Source organism: Hemibagrus wyckioides, linkage group LG22 (genome assembly GCF_019097595.1).
Source record: "Hemibagrus wyckioides isolate EC202008001 linkage group LG22, SWU_Hwy_1.0, whole genome shotgun sequence".
Classification (NCBI taxonomy): Eukaryota; Metazoa; Chordata; class Actinopteri; order Siluriformes; family Bagridae; genus Hemibagrus; species Hemibagrus wyckioides.
The window spans coordinates 5,603,269-5,617,286 of NC_080731.1; positions in this window are offsets into that span (position 1 = coordinate 5,603,269).

Genomic DNA, 14,018 nt, shown 5'->3' on the forward strand with positions numbered 1-14,018 from the left:
ATTCCTGAACCATTTTTGCTTTGTGGCAAGGCACATTATTAAGGAGCTGTAACAATGCTCAGGTAGGTGGTACCTGCCAAAGTAACATCCACATGGATGGCAGGACTCAAGGTTTCCCAGCAGAACATTGCCTAAAACTTGACACTGCCTCTTCTGACTTCTGACACCTTTCTATTAGAACCAGCATTCACTTCTTCAGCAATTTGAGTAACAGTAGCTTGTCTGTTGGATCGGATCACACGGGTCAGCCTTTGTGGTGAGTGTGTGTGTATGTGTGTGTTGTTAGTATGAATACAGATCTGTGGCATGGCAGATCAGTATGACTACTGTAAATAAATTGCAATATATCCAATATTTTCTGTGCAAAAAAGTCTGTTTGACGTATTTGCTGTTGTGTAGAAAGTCCAGAAAAGTTGCATTGTCCTGGTTGATGGCCCAATTACCCATCAGAACCTCTATATGTCCTCCCCTTTCAGTAGGGAGCAGAGCTGACCAAATAAACACTGACAGTATCAAAATGCCACAATAATGTGTGTTGATATGTAATACCATGTGCAATACCATACCATCTGCAATATCACATCATGTACAATATCATATTATGTGCAGTATGTTCTAGTTCCCTAGCATGTTTTTTGTATACATTTTGTATATATAGAATATTTCATTTATTTTTCATTTCTATTTTTGAATACATTTTGTACTTTTTCATATATCGATTATTTTGTTAATATTTATTTTTTCTTCTTCTTCTTCTTCTTCTTCTTCTTCTTCTTTCTTTATTTTTTAATTTTTCTTAATCTGAAGCAGTCTTTGGTAAAAGAATTTTTCAGCATTAATAAAGTTCTAGCTTTTCTTAAAGGAGCTCCCCCTCATTCTCATGAGCACTCCCTTGACTGTAACAGTGAGAAGACCTTTGCTATTCTTCTGGCCTCGATCCAGTGCTGCTGGCTATAGATAGACTAATGGTCAGAGAACTCAATATGACCCCTGGAGAGCCACTTATTTTGCAGGATACTGCTCCCAAACCAGGCTGTGATGCTTCCAATCTGAATACTTTCAATGGTGCTGATGTAACTTAGAGGAAAGTCCATGTGTACTATATAAGCTACATTTTACATTTACATTTACATTTCTGGCATTTGGCAGATGCTCTTATCCAGAGCGACATACATAAACAGCAGTTACGTTTTGCTGGGATTATTTCCAGCTGATGAGCTGTCATCCAAGATGAAATGTCCGCCAGACATGCTGAGATCTGGGCAGAAGCTATGGTATCTGAGGGAGGGAAGGAGAAGATAAGTTGGGTATCATCAGCATAGCAGTGGTATGAAAAGCCATGTGAGGATATAACTTTGTCAAGAGTGTGGGTGTAGAGGGAGAAAAGGAGAGGACCAAGTACTGAGCCTTGTGGGACACGAGTAGAGAGTCTGCATGGGGTAGATTTCGATCCCTTCCATGTTACCTGATATGAGCGACCATCCAGATAGGACGCAAACCATTCCCATGCTGTTCCACAGATTCCAAGACTCCTGAGGGTGGACAAGAGAGTCTTGTGGTTAACCGTGTCAAATGCTGCAGAAAGGTCAAGGAGGATGAGGACCGATGACATAGATTGAAATGGTATGTACAATGAGTTTAAATACAAAAAATTCCCTGCCTTTCCAGGTTGTGAGGCCAATAAATAGTTCCTTTCAATAGTTTCAAAGTCTTTAATGAAATATTCAGGTATTTTAAATATTTGTTTAATATGTCAGAAATTACTGTTAACTCTCAGTGCTGGTCCCAAGCCCAGACAGATGGGAGTCTTGTGTCAGAAAGGGCATCTGGCCTGTGCCAAATCAAATGTGTGTCACATCAAATATGGAGACCAGATGATCCTCTGTGGTGACTCCCCGAAAAGGAAGCAGCCCATGAGAACTACCACAACATGGAAATACCAGAGAAATACCACAACCACAACAAACTCATACTTAAGATTGGAAGTTATGTAATTAAGCACTACAGATTTATTCAGCTTGTTTTTGCACAGCTATTTGGACAGCTGTGATAACAGTTTCTTCTGTGGTTTATACTACTACTAAAAAAATGTTCTTTTTTCTTTCTTTCTTTTCTTTTTATTTATTTATTTTTATTTCACCAAAGCTTAAGGGATAGATTGACAATTTGTTTAGGGATCAAGTGTATGTTCTACAGCCAGACAAGTGGCTCTGAAATGTGTATTAAAGGGAAGAATGAATAGCTCTCGATACTAGGATAGTTTGAATACATGCTACTGTTTCCGAGATTAATAAGACCAGCTAAATGCAAAGTTTTCCCATCATATGAGATGTGCATAAAAATCAGGAAAGGTTTCTGTATGAATCTTAAATTTAATTAGTGCATCGTTTCCCTAGAAACGTCCTATTCTAATTTCAGAGCTAAGATTACTGAATGAAAGAAGATATTTAAAATAGTTTATCAGTCATTGATTACATCCTCTCAGAAATTCACACATTTGTAGCGTGCCTTAAGTCTCTAAGGTGTATTTTTTATAGATATTATTTTATATAGATATTGTGTGTTTCTGATATTACAAAAAGGACCATTAATAAAAGTTAAATAGCTGCTTTATTATTATTGTTGTTGTTGTTGTTATTATAATAAAAATAAAAAACAAACCTTTTACCAATGCTTGGTACATACATAGTACATACTCACATAAATCATATCCAGTATAACTTAACATAATATGCAATATCAGCACGGACATTGAGTACACGAGAACATAGAGACAGTAGTGAAGTACAGTATACAGCTGTATATTAATACTGATGTGAAGTGGTTAAGGGATATTTTTTTATCCGAGAATCTATTTCATAAAGCGAGTAAGAAACAGATGTCTGTAAGTAGACTAATGTAATCTAATTGTATTTATACAATGTAGTACGTACATTACACATGCATTATACAATGTAGTAAATGAAATGTAGTAAATGTACTTGTAGTAAATTGTAGTTACAAACACCAAGATTACATGTCATGATATGAGGGTTGCCATCAAAGATCTGAATGGAATGTACACATTCTTGTGCCAGCTGAACACACATGAACCAAGAAAGCATGACCTTCCTGCACCAGTGTCTTTTCCCATATTTGTAATAGGAAAGTGTTTTAAAAAACGTATATGGAACATGAAATACTCATACTTTTAGCTTTCAGTAAAACCTCTTTTTCTGGACTGTTTTTTGACCATGATTGGTGGCGGCACCCTTGCGTTGCATACATTCCCCTTCCTTATGCCACTGAAAGACCTGATGCTTTTTTTGTGTTTTGTATTGAATGTATTGACTTTGAAATGATGGCCTGATGGTTTGCAGCCAACTGTGACCTCTTCATCACAGACACACAGGTATCGCCTAGGTTTGTCCACTGAGCTTAGGGTTCCAAATGAGCCTTTAGTTGAATCCCATCTGAACAGGAATTTGTTGGTGAAATCATTGATCGTGTTATGTGCATTAATCTGCAAAGGTGGAAGGGAAAATGACATTTAAAACCAAACATTAACCAAAAGGAATCAACTTTATCAGACGGGAAAATTAGCATGTTTCAGCATCATATATAAAAGGCAAGGCATAAATAACTGGAAAAATATTTATCGGACATATTCAACATTTCAGTTCAATTTACTTTACATGAGGCATATATATTGTAATTTTAGCCTAAAACAAGACAGGACAAAGCTCTTATTGAAAATGAAGGTTATGTAGAGCAATTACCTCGAAACAGATTTTTTCCCCCTCCAATCCAAGAACATATTTTTGCTGATTCTTCTCAAAGCAGAATGCCAAGTATATTTTTTGGAATTTTCTCACTCTGTACACAGTCACTGAACAATGGAGAGATGTACATGACCAAATTAAAAATCACATTACAGACACAGGTACTCTATCACTCCTATGACATTAATGACATTTTATAAACACACACACATATCAGAATGTTAGAAAGATCTTGCTTTACTTACAGTTTGGTTCTGAGCTCTGCACACTTTTCACAACAATCTTTCCATTGCACTCGCTTGTTTTTGAATGCTCGAAAGTTGCCAATTTTCCACCGCTGATCTCCAGGCGTCCGGGAAAGCTCTCTGATTTGTTGGATCCCATTATTTACTGCATTAAATGACATTATATGGCTTTATATAACACAAGCTTACAATGAATAGCTGCAAAGTGCCTAAACTTCAGAGTAGACAGCTGAGCATTGAGACATAGTGTAATTGATTGATTGATTGATTGATTGATTGATTGATTGATTGATTGGTTGGTTGATTGATTGCATTTTATAAAATATAACACCATGGATGGTAAAGTGAGGATGCGTTTTGATTTTTTGTGGTTCATTCCACATATATGCGATCATATTTACATCACAACCTAGATATTCCTAAGATAATGAGATTTTTGTATCAGCTAGGTAATTAAGCCCTTTTTGAACTGGACATGTTTACATTCTTCATTTTGCTAAATAATAATAATAATAATAATAATAATAATAATAATAATAATAATAATAATAATAATAATGATGATGATGATGATGATGATGATGATAAAATAAATAAATAAATACGTTTTCATTTCTCTCTCTCTCTCTCTCTCTTTAAAAAATAATGAGCTTGTCCTTAAAAATAAATCCGACTACCAAATCATACACTGATCGCAGCAATAGAATATAGAACATTTTCGGGAATCTTTCGCTGAATCAACAAAGCATGACCAGGTATTAATATCTGCTATCTGTTTACAAAGAGTGTATGTTGATGTTCCATAAATGCAATAAAAACACACTGACCTGTCTTGAAGAAGAAATGCGTCGATTCTGCTTCTGCAGGACAGACACCAGGTCTGTAATATTTATAGTCCAAAAAAACAGACTACCGGCCAATAAAAATAACCCAGCCCTATATCATATCTCAACGCATGCCCCTCCCAGAGATGTCCACAACTTCATTCACCATCAACAGTATCTCAACATGTGCCGGAAACAAATTTTTAAAAAATTAACCCCTTACGTACATTTTATTACGTTATTTTCTGAGCTGTTAACTTTTTTCCCCCCCAGAAAATACTTCCAGCATGATGACATTATGATTGTTTAACAGTCATAACACCGGCTTTAAAACCATATAGCGCAAAAGTGAAGTGTGTATGCACAGAAATGTAAATAATTCATTATTGTCCTACACTCTTTGCGTTTACATTACACATCACCAGAAGAGGATTATTGTCTCAAACCTCTTTTGTCTGCTGCTCTTGGCCGTGAGCCACATTCTAATGGTTTAATCGGAAGGTTAGATGTAAAGGAAGTCTGCATTTTTCAGGTTTATTACCTATAGACTTTATCCAAGATCTTTGGCTTCTGTATTAATGTGCCAGTAAAGCTGAGAGGTCTTGTTGAGGGGGAGCTAAGGGGTCTTGTTCCAACATGATTCAGCATACCAGTGCCTGTGGGTTTGCCAAGGTTGGAGTGAGAAAAATCAAGTGTCCTGCACACATTACTGAGCTCAACCCTGCTGAAGATCTTTAGGATGAACTGGAACACTGACCCCAGATCTCCTCACCCAACATCAGAACCTGACCTTACTAATGCACCTTTTTGTAAAAAGGCACACTTCAAATGGAGGTAATTATAACAGCAAAATTTACACCATTTTGTCTAGGGGTTTTTTTGTTAGTTAATAAAACAAAAACTTCCAAGAACAACAGGTTTTTTGAATATCTTACCTACATGTGAAGGAAAACTGTATCTATCATATTTTTTAAAAAGCATGGTTTAACATTTTGGTCAAGAGAGGCTTTTCATCCTTTATTAATCATTATTTATAAGCTTTCATGAGCCAATTCACTGAGCCCTGAGGCAATTCAGGTAAAAGGAATGAGAATTCACCACAAATTGCATACCAGTCTATGGCATCAAACACACATACATACATACATACACTGATCAGCCATAACATATGAGCACTGACAGGTGAAGTGAATAACACTGATCTTCTCCTCATCATGGCACCTGCTAGTGGGTGGGATATATTAGGTAACAAGTGAACATTTTGCCCTCAAAGTTGATGTGTTAGAAGCAGGAAAAATGGGCAAGCGTAAGGATTTGAGCGAGTTTGATGAAGGGCCAAATTGTGATGGCTAGACGACTGGATCAGAGCATCTCCAAAAGTGCAGCTCTTGTGGGGTGTTCCCAGTCTGCAGTGGTCAGTATCTATCAAAAGTGGTCCTGGGCGGCCAAGGTTTATTGGTGCACGTGGGGAGCGAAGGCTGGACCATGGAGCAATGGAAGAAGGTGCCCTGGAGATTTGTGATTGTGATTTGATGCAGATTTCATAATATCCCTTTAAAAACTGGAAGACTGCTGTGACTGAAGACTTGGAAAAGTTTCTAAGCTTGATCGTACAAGATGATGTATTTTCTGCCAGGTTTTAGTCACGTCATAACCATTTGGACTGAAACCTGTGGTGTCATCATGCTGTTATCAACTTTAGCAACTTTTTTTATGATGTGCAATAACCAAGTGCATTTTCTTTTGTGATTATACAAATAATGTAAAAAAATGTTCTTTTTCTTTCTTTCTTTCTTTCTTTCTTTCTTTCTTTCTTTCTTTCTTTCTTTCTTTCTTTCTCTCAATACTAGAGGATAGTTTGAATACATGCTACTGTTTCTGAGATTAATACCTACATATTGTAAATAGTTTGAAGTATCTATACTTTTATAGATATTGTGCGTTTCTGATATTACGAAAAGGACCATTAATAAAAGTTAAATAGCTGCTTTATTATTTTTATTGTCTTTGTTATTATAAGAAAAATAAAAAACAAACCCTTTACCAATGCTTGGTACATACATAATTCATATTCACATAAATCATATCCAGTATAACTTAACATAATATGCAATATCAGCACGGACATTGAGTACACGAGAACATAGAGACAATAGTGAAGTACAGTATACAGCTGTATATTAATACTGATGTGAAATGGTTAGGGGAAATTTTTTGTCAGAGAATCTATTTCATAAAGCAAGTAAGAAACAGATATTTGTAAGTAGACTAATGTAATCTAATTGTATTTATACAATGTAGTACGTACATTACATATGCATTATACAATGTAGTAAATGAAATGTAGTAAATGTACTTGTAGTAAATTGTAGTTACAAACACCAAGATTACATGTCATGATATGAGGGTTGCCATCAAAGATCTGAATGGAATGTACACATTCTTGTGCCAGCTGAACACACATGAACCAAGAAAGCATGACCTTCCTGCACCAGTGTCTTTTCCCATATTTGTAATAGGAAAGTGTTTTAAAAAACGTATATGGAACATGAAATACTCATACTTTTAGCTTTCAGTAGAACCTCTTTTTCTGGATTGTTTTTTGACCTTGATTGGTGGCTCCACAGTGTAGCGCAGCATCCTTGCGTCGCATACATTTCCCCTCTTTTTGCCACTGAAAGACCTGCTGCTTTTTTTGGTTTTTGTATCAAGTGCATTGACTTTGAAAAGATGTTTTGGTTCGCAGCCAACCGTGACCTCTTCATCACAGACACACAGGTATCGCCTAGGTTTGTCCACTGAGCTTAGGGTTCCAAATGAGCCTTTAGTTGAATCCCATCTGAACAGGAATTTGTTGGTGAAATCATTGATCGTGTTATGTGCATTAATCTGCAATGGTGGAAGGGAAAATGACATTTAAAACCAAACATTAACCAAAAGGAATCAACTTTATCAGACGGGAAAATTAGCATGTTTCAGCATCATATATAAAAGGCAAGGCATAAATAACTGGAAAAATATTTATCGGACATATTCAACATTTCAGTTCAATTTACTTTACATGAGGCATATATATTGTAATTTTAGCCTAAAACAAGACAGGACAAAGCACTTATTGAAAATGAAGGTTATGTAGAGGAATTACCTCGAAACAGATTTTTTCCCCCTCCAATCCAAGAACATATTTTTGCTGATTCTGCTCAAAGCAGAATGCCAAGTATACGTTTTGGCATTTTGTCACTCTGTACACAGTCACTGAACAATGGAGAGATGTACATGACCAAATTAAAAATCACATTACAGACACCAGACACACACACACACAATCACACACACACACACACACACACACACACACACACACACACACACACATATATATATAATAGAATGTTAGAAAGATCTTGCTTTACTTACAGTTTGGTTCTGAGCTCTGCACACCTTTCACAACAATCTTTCCATTGCAGTCGCTTCTTCTTGAATGCTGGAAAGTTGCCAATTTTCCACCGCTGATCTCCAGGCGTCCGGGAAAGCTCTCTGATTTGTTGGATCCCATTATTTACTGCATTAAATGACATTATATGGCTTTATATAACACAAGCTTACAATGAATAGCTGCAAAGTGCCTAAACTTCAGAGTAGACAGCTGAGCATTGAGACATAGTGTGATAGATTAATTGATTGATTGATTGATCGATTGATTGCATTTTATAAAATATAACACGATGGATGGTAAAGTGAGGATGCGTTTTGATTTTTTGTGGTTCATTCCACATATATGCGATCATATTTACATCACGACCTAGATACTCCTAAGATAATGAGATTTTTGTATCAGCTAGGTAATTAAGCCCTTTTTGAACTGGACATGTTTACATTCTTCATTTTGCTAAATAATAATAATGATGATGATGATGATGATGATGATGATAAATAAATAAATAAATAAATACGTTTTCATTTCTCCTATGTATAGAGACACTAAAGGTACAAATGTAGAAATGTTGTTACCTTTAAGGGTATTATGACAGCGACAAGAAACGTACAGCTTTCAGAGTGTACTATGTACTTTTTAGGGTATTTCGCTACCTCAAGCAGCCCAATATCACATTACTCTCTCTCTCTCTCTCTCTGTCTCTCTCTCTCTCTCTCTCTCTCTCTATTTAAAAAATAATGAGCTTGTCCTTAAAAATAAATCCGACTACCAAATCATACACTGATCGCAGCAATAGAATATAGAACATTTTCGGGAATCTTTCGCTGAATCAACAAAGCATGACCAGGTATTAATACCTGCTATCTGTTTACAAAGAGTGTATGTTGATGTTCCATAAATGCAATAAAAACACACTGACCTGTCTTGAAGAAGAAATGCGTCGATTCTGCTTCTGCAGGACAGACACCAGGTCTGTAATATTTATAGTCCAAAAAAACAGACTACCGGCCAATAAAATAACCCAGCCCTATATCATATCTCAACGCATGCCCCTCCCAGAGATGTCCACAACTTCATTCACCATCAACAGTATCTCAACATGTGCCGGAAACAAATTTTTAAAAAATTAACCCCTTACGTACATTTTATTACGTTATTTTCTGAGCTGTTAACTTTTTTCCCCCCCAGAAAATACTTCCAGCATGATGACATTATGATTGTTTAACAGTCATAACACCGGTTTTAAAACCATATAGCGCAAAAGTGAAGTGTGTATGCACAGAAATGTAAATAATTCATTATTGTCCTACACTCTTTGCGTTTACATTACACATCACCAGAAGAGGATTATTGTCTCAAACCTCTTTTGTCTGCTGCTCTTGGCCGTGAGCCACATTCTAATGGTTTAATCGGAAGGTTAGATGTAAAGGAAGTCTGCATTTTTCAGGTTTATTACCTATAGACTTTATCCAAGATCTTTGGCTTCTTTATTAGTGTGCCAGTAAAGCTGAGAGGTCTTGTTGAGGGGGAGCTAAGGGGTCTTGTTCCAACATGATTCAGCATACCAGTGCCTGTGGGTTTGCCAAGGTTGGAGTGAGAAAAATCAAGTGTCCTGCACACATTACTGAGCTCAACCCTGCTGAAGATCTTTAGGATGAACTGGAACACTGACCCCAGATCTCCTCACCCAACATCAGAACCTGACCTTACTAATGCACCTTTTTGTAAAAAGGCACACTTCAAATGGAGGTAATTATAACAGCAAAATTTACACCGTTTTGTCTAGGGTTTTTTTTGTTAGTTAATAAAACAAAAACTTTCAAGAACAACAGGTTTTTTGAATATCTTACCTACATGTGAAGGAAAACTGTATCTATCATATTTTTTAAAAAGCATGGTTTAACATTTTGGTCAAGAGAGGCTTTTCATCTTTTATTAATCATTATTTATAAGCTTTCATGAGCCAATTCACTGAGCCCTGAGGCAATTCAGGTAAAAGGAATGAGAATTCACCACAAATTGCATACCAGTCTATGGCATCAAACACACATACATACATACATACACTGATCAGCCATAACATATGAGCACTGACAGGTGAAGTGAATAACACTGATCTTCTCCTCATCATGGCACCTGTTAGTGGGTGGGATATATTAGGTAACAAGTGAACATTTTGCCCTCAAAGTTGATGTGTTAGAAGCAGGAAAAATGGGCAAGCGTAAGGATTTGAGCGAGTTTGATGAAGGGCCAAATTGTGATGGCTAGACGACTGGATCAGAGCATCTCCAAAAGTGCAGCTCTTGTGGGGTGTTCCCAGTCTGCAGTGGTCAGTATCTATCAAAAGTGGTCCTGGGCGGCCAAGGTTTATTGGTGCACGTGGGGAGCGAAGGCTGGACCATGGAGCAATGGAAGAAGGTGCCCTGGAGATTTGTGATTGTGATTTGATGCAGATTTCATAATATCCCTTTAAAAACTGGAAGACTGCTATGACTGAAGACTTGGAAAAGTTTCTAAGCTTGATCGTACAAGATGATGTATTTTCTGCCAGGTTTTAGTCACGTCATAACCATTTGGACTGAAACCTGTGGTGTCATCATGCTGTTATCAACTTTAGCAACTTTTTTTATGATGTGCAATAACCAAGTGCATTTTCTTTTGTGATTATACAAATAATGTAAAAAAAATGTTCTTTTTCTTTCTTTCTTTCTTTCTTTCTTTCTTTCTTTCTTTCTTTCTTTCTTTCTTTCTTTCTTTCTTTCTTTCTCTCAATACTAGAGGATAGTTTGAATACATGCTACTGTTTCTGAGATTAATACCTACATATTGTAAATAGTTTGAAGTATCTATACTTTTATAGATATTGTGCGTTTCTGATATTACGAAAAGGACCATTAATAAAAGTTAAATAGCTGCTTTATTATTTTTATTGTCTTTGTTATTATAAGAAAAATAAAAAACAAACCCTTTACCAATGCTTGGTACATACATAATTCATATTCACATAAATCATATCCAGTATAACTTAACATAATATGCAATATCAGCACGGACATTGAGTACACGAGAACATAGAGACAGTAGTGAAGTACAGTATACAGCTGTATATTAATACTGATGTGAAATGGTTAGGGGAAATTTTTTTATCAGAGAATCCATTTCATAAAGCAAGTAAGAAACAGATATTTGTAAGTAGACTAATGTAATCTAACTGTATTTATACAATGTAGTATGTACATTACATATGCATTATACAATGTAGTAAATGAAATGTAGTAAATGTACTTGTAGTAAATTGTAGTTACAAACACCAAGATTACATGTCATGATATGAGGGTTGCCATCAAAGATCTGAATGGAATGTACACATTCTTGTGCCAGCTGAACACACATGAACCAAGAAAGCATGACCTTCCTGCACCAGTGTCTTTTCCCATATTTGTAATAGGAAAGTGTTTTAAAAAACGTATATGGAACATGAAATACTCATACTTTTAGCTTTCAGTAAAACCTCTTTTTCTGGATTGTTTTTTGACCTTGATTGGTGGCTCCACAGTGTAGCGCAGCATCCTTGCGTCGCATACATTTCCCCTCTTTTTGCCACTGAAAGACCTGCTGCTTTTTTTGGTTTTTGTATCAAGTGCATTGACTTTGAAAAGATGTTTTGGTTCGCAGCCAACCGTGACCTCTTCATCACAGACACACAGGTATCGCCTAGGTTTGTCCACTGAGCTTAGGGTTCCAAATGAGCCTTTAGTTGAATCCCATCTGAACAGGAATTTGTTGGTGAAATCATTGATCGTGTTATGTGCATTAATCTGCAAAGGTGGAAGGGAAAATGACATTTAAAACCAAACATTAACCAAAAGGAATCAACTTTATCAGACGGGAAAATTAGCATGTTTCAGCATCATATATAAAAGGCAAGGCATAAATAACTGGAAAAATATTTATCGGACATATTCAACATTTCAGTTCAATTTACTTTACATGAGGCATATATATTGTAATTTTAGCCTAAAACAAGACAGGACAAAGCTCTTATTGAAAATGAAGGTTATGTAGAGGAATTACCTCGAAACAGATTTTTTCCCCCTCCAATCCAAGAACATATTTTTGCTGATTCTGCTCAAAGCAGAATGCCAAGTATACGTTTTGGCATTTTGTCACTCTGTACACAGTCACTGAACAATGGAGAGATGTACATGACCAAATTAAAAATCACATTACAGACACCAGACACACACACACAATCACACACACACACACACACACACACACACACACACACACACACACATATATATATAATAGAATGTTAGAAAGATCTTGCTTTACTTACAGTTTGGTTCTGAGCTCTGCACACCTTTCACAACAATCTTTCCATTGCAGTCGCTTCTTCTTGAATGCTGGAAAGTTGCCAATTTTCCACCGCTGATCTCCAGGCGTCCGGGAAAGCTCTCTGATTTGTTGGATCCCATTATTTACTGCATTAAATGACATTATATGGCTTTATATAACACAAGCTTACAATGAATAGCTGCAAAGTGCCTAAACTTCAGAGTAGACAGCTGAGCATTGAGACATAGTGTGATAGATTAATTGATTGATTGATTGATCGATTGATTGCATTTTATAAAATATAACACGATGGATGGTAAAGTGAGGATGCGTTTTGATTTTTTGTGGTTCATTCCACATATATGCGATCATATTTACATCACGACCTAGATACTCCTAAGATAATGAGATTTTTGTATCAGCTAGGTAATTAAGCCCTTTTTGAACTGGACATGTTTACATTCTTCATTTTGCTAAATAATAATAATGATGATGATGATGATGATGATGATGATGATGATAAATAAATAAATAAATAAATACGTTTTCATTTCTCCTATGTATAGAGACACTAAAGGTACAAATGTAGAAATGTTGTTACCTTTAAGGGTATTATGACAGCGACAAGAAACGTACAGCTTTCAGAGTGTACTATGTACTTTTTAGGGTATTTCGCTACCTCAAGCAGCCCAATATCACATTACTCTCTCTCTCTCTCTCTCTCTTTAAAAAATAATGAGCTTGTCCTTAAAAATAAATCCGACTACCAAATCATACACTGATCTCAGCAATAGAATATAGAACATTTTCGGGAATCTTTCGCTGAATCAACAAAGCATGACCAGGTATTAATACCTGCTATCTGTTTACAAAGAGTGTATGTTGATGTTCCATAAATGCAATAAAAACACACTGACCTGTCTTGAAGAAGAAATGCGTCGATTCTGCTTCTGCAGGACAGACACCAGGTCTGTAATATTTATAGTCCAAAAAAACAGACTACCGGCCAATAAAATAACCCAGCCCTATATCATATCTCAACGCATGCCCCTCCCAGAGATGTCCACAACGTCATTCACCATCAACAGTATCTCAACATGTGCCGGAAACAAATTTTTAAAAAATTAACCCCTTACGTACATTTTATTACGTTATTTTCTGAGCTGTTAACTTTTTTCCCCCCCAGAAAATACTTCCAGCATGATGACATTATGATTGTTTAACAGTCATAACACCGGCTTTAAAACCATATAGCGCAAAAGTGAAGTGTGTATGCACAGAAATGTAAATAATTCATTATTGTCCTACACTCTTTGCGTTTACATTACACATCACCAGAAGAGGATTATTGTCTCAAACCTCTTTTGTCTGCTGCTCTTGGCCGTGAGCCACATTCTAATGGTTTAATCGG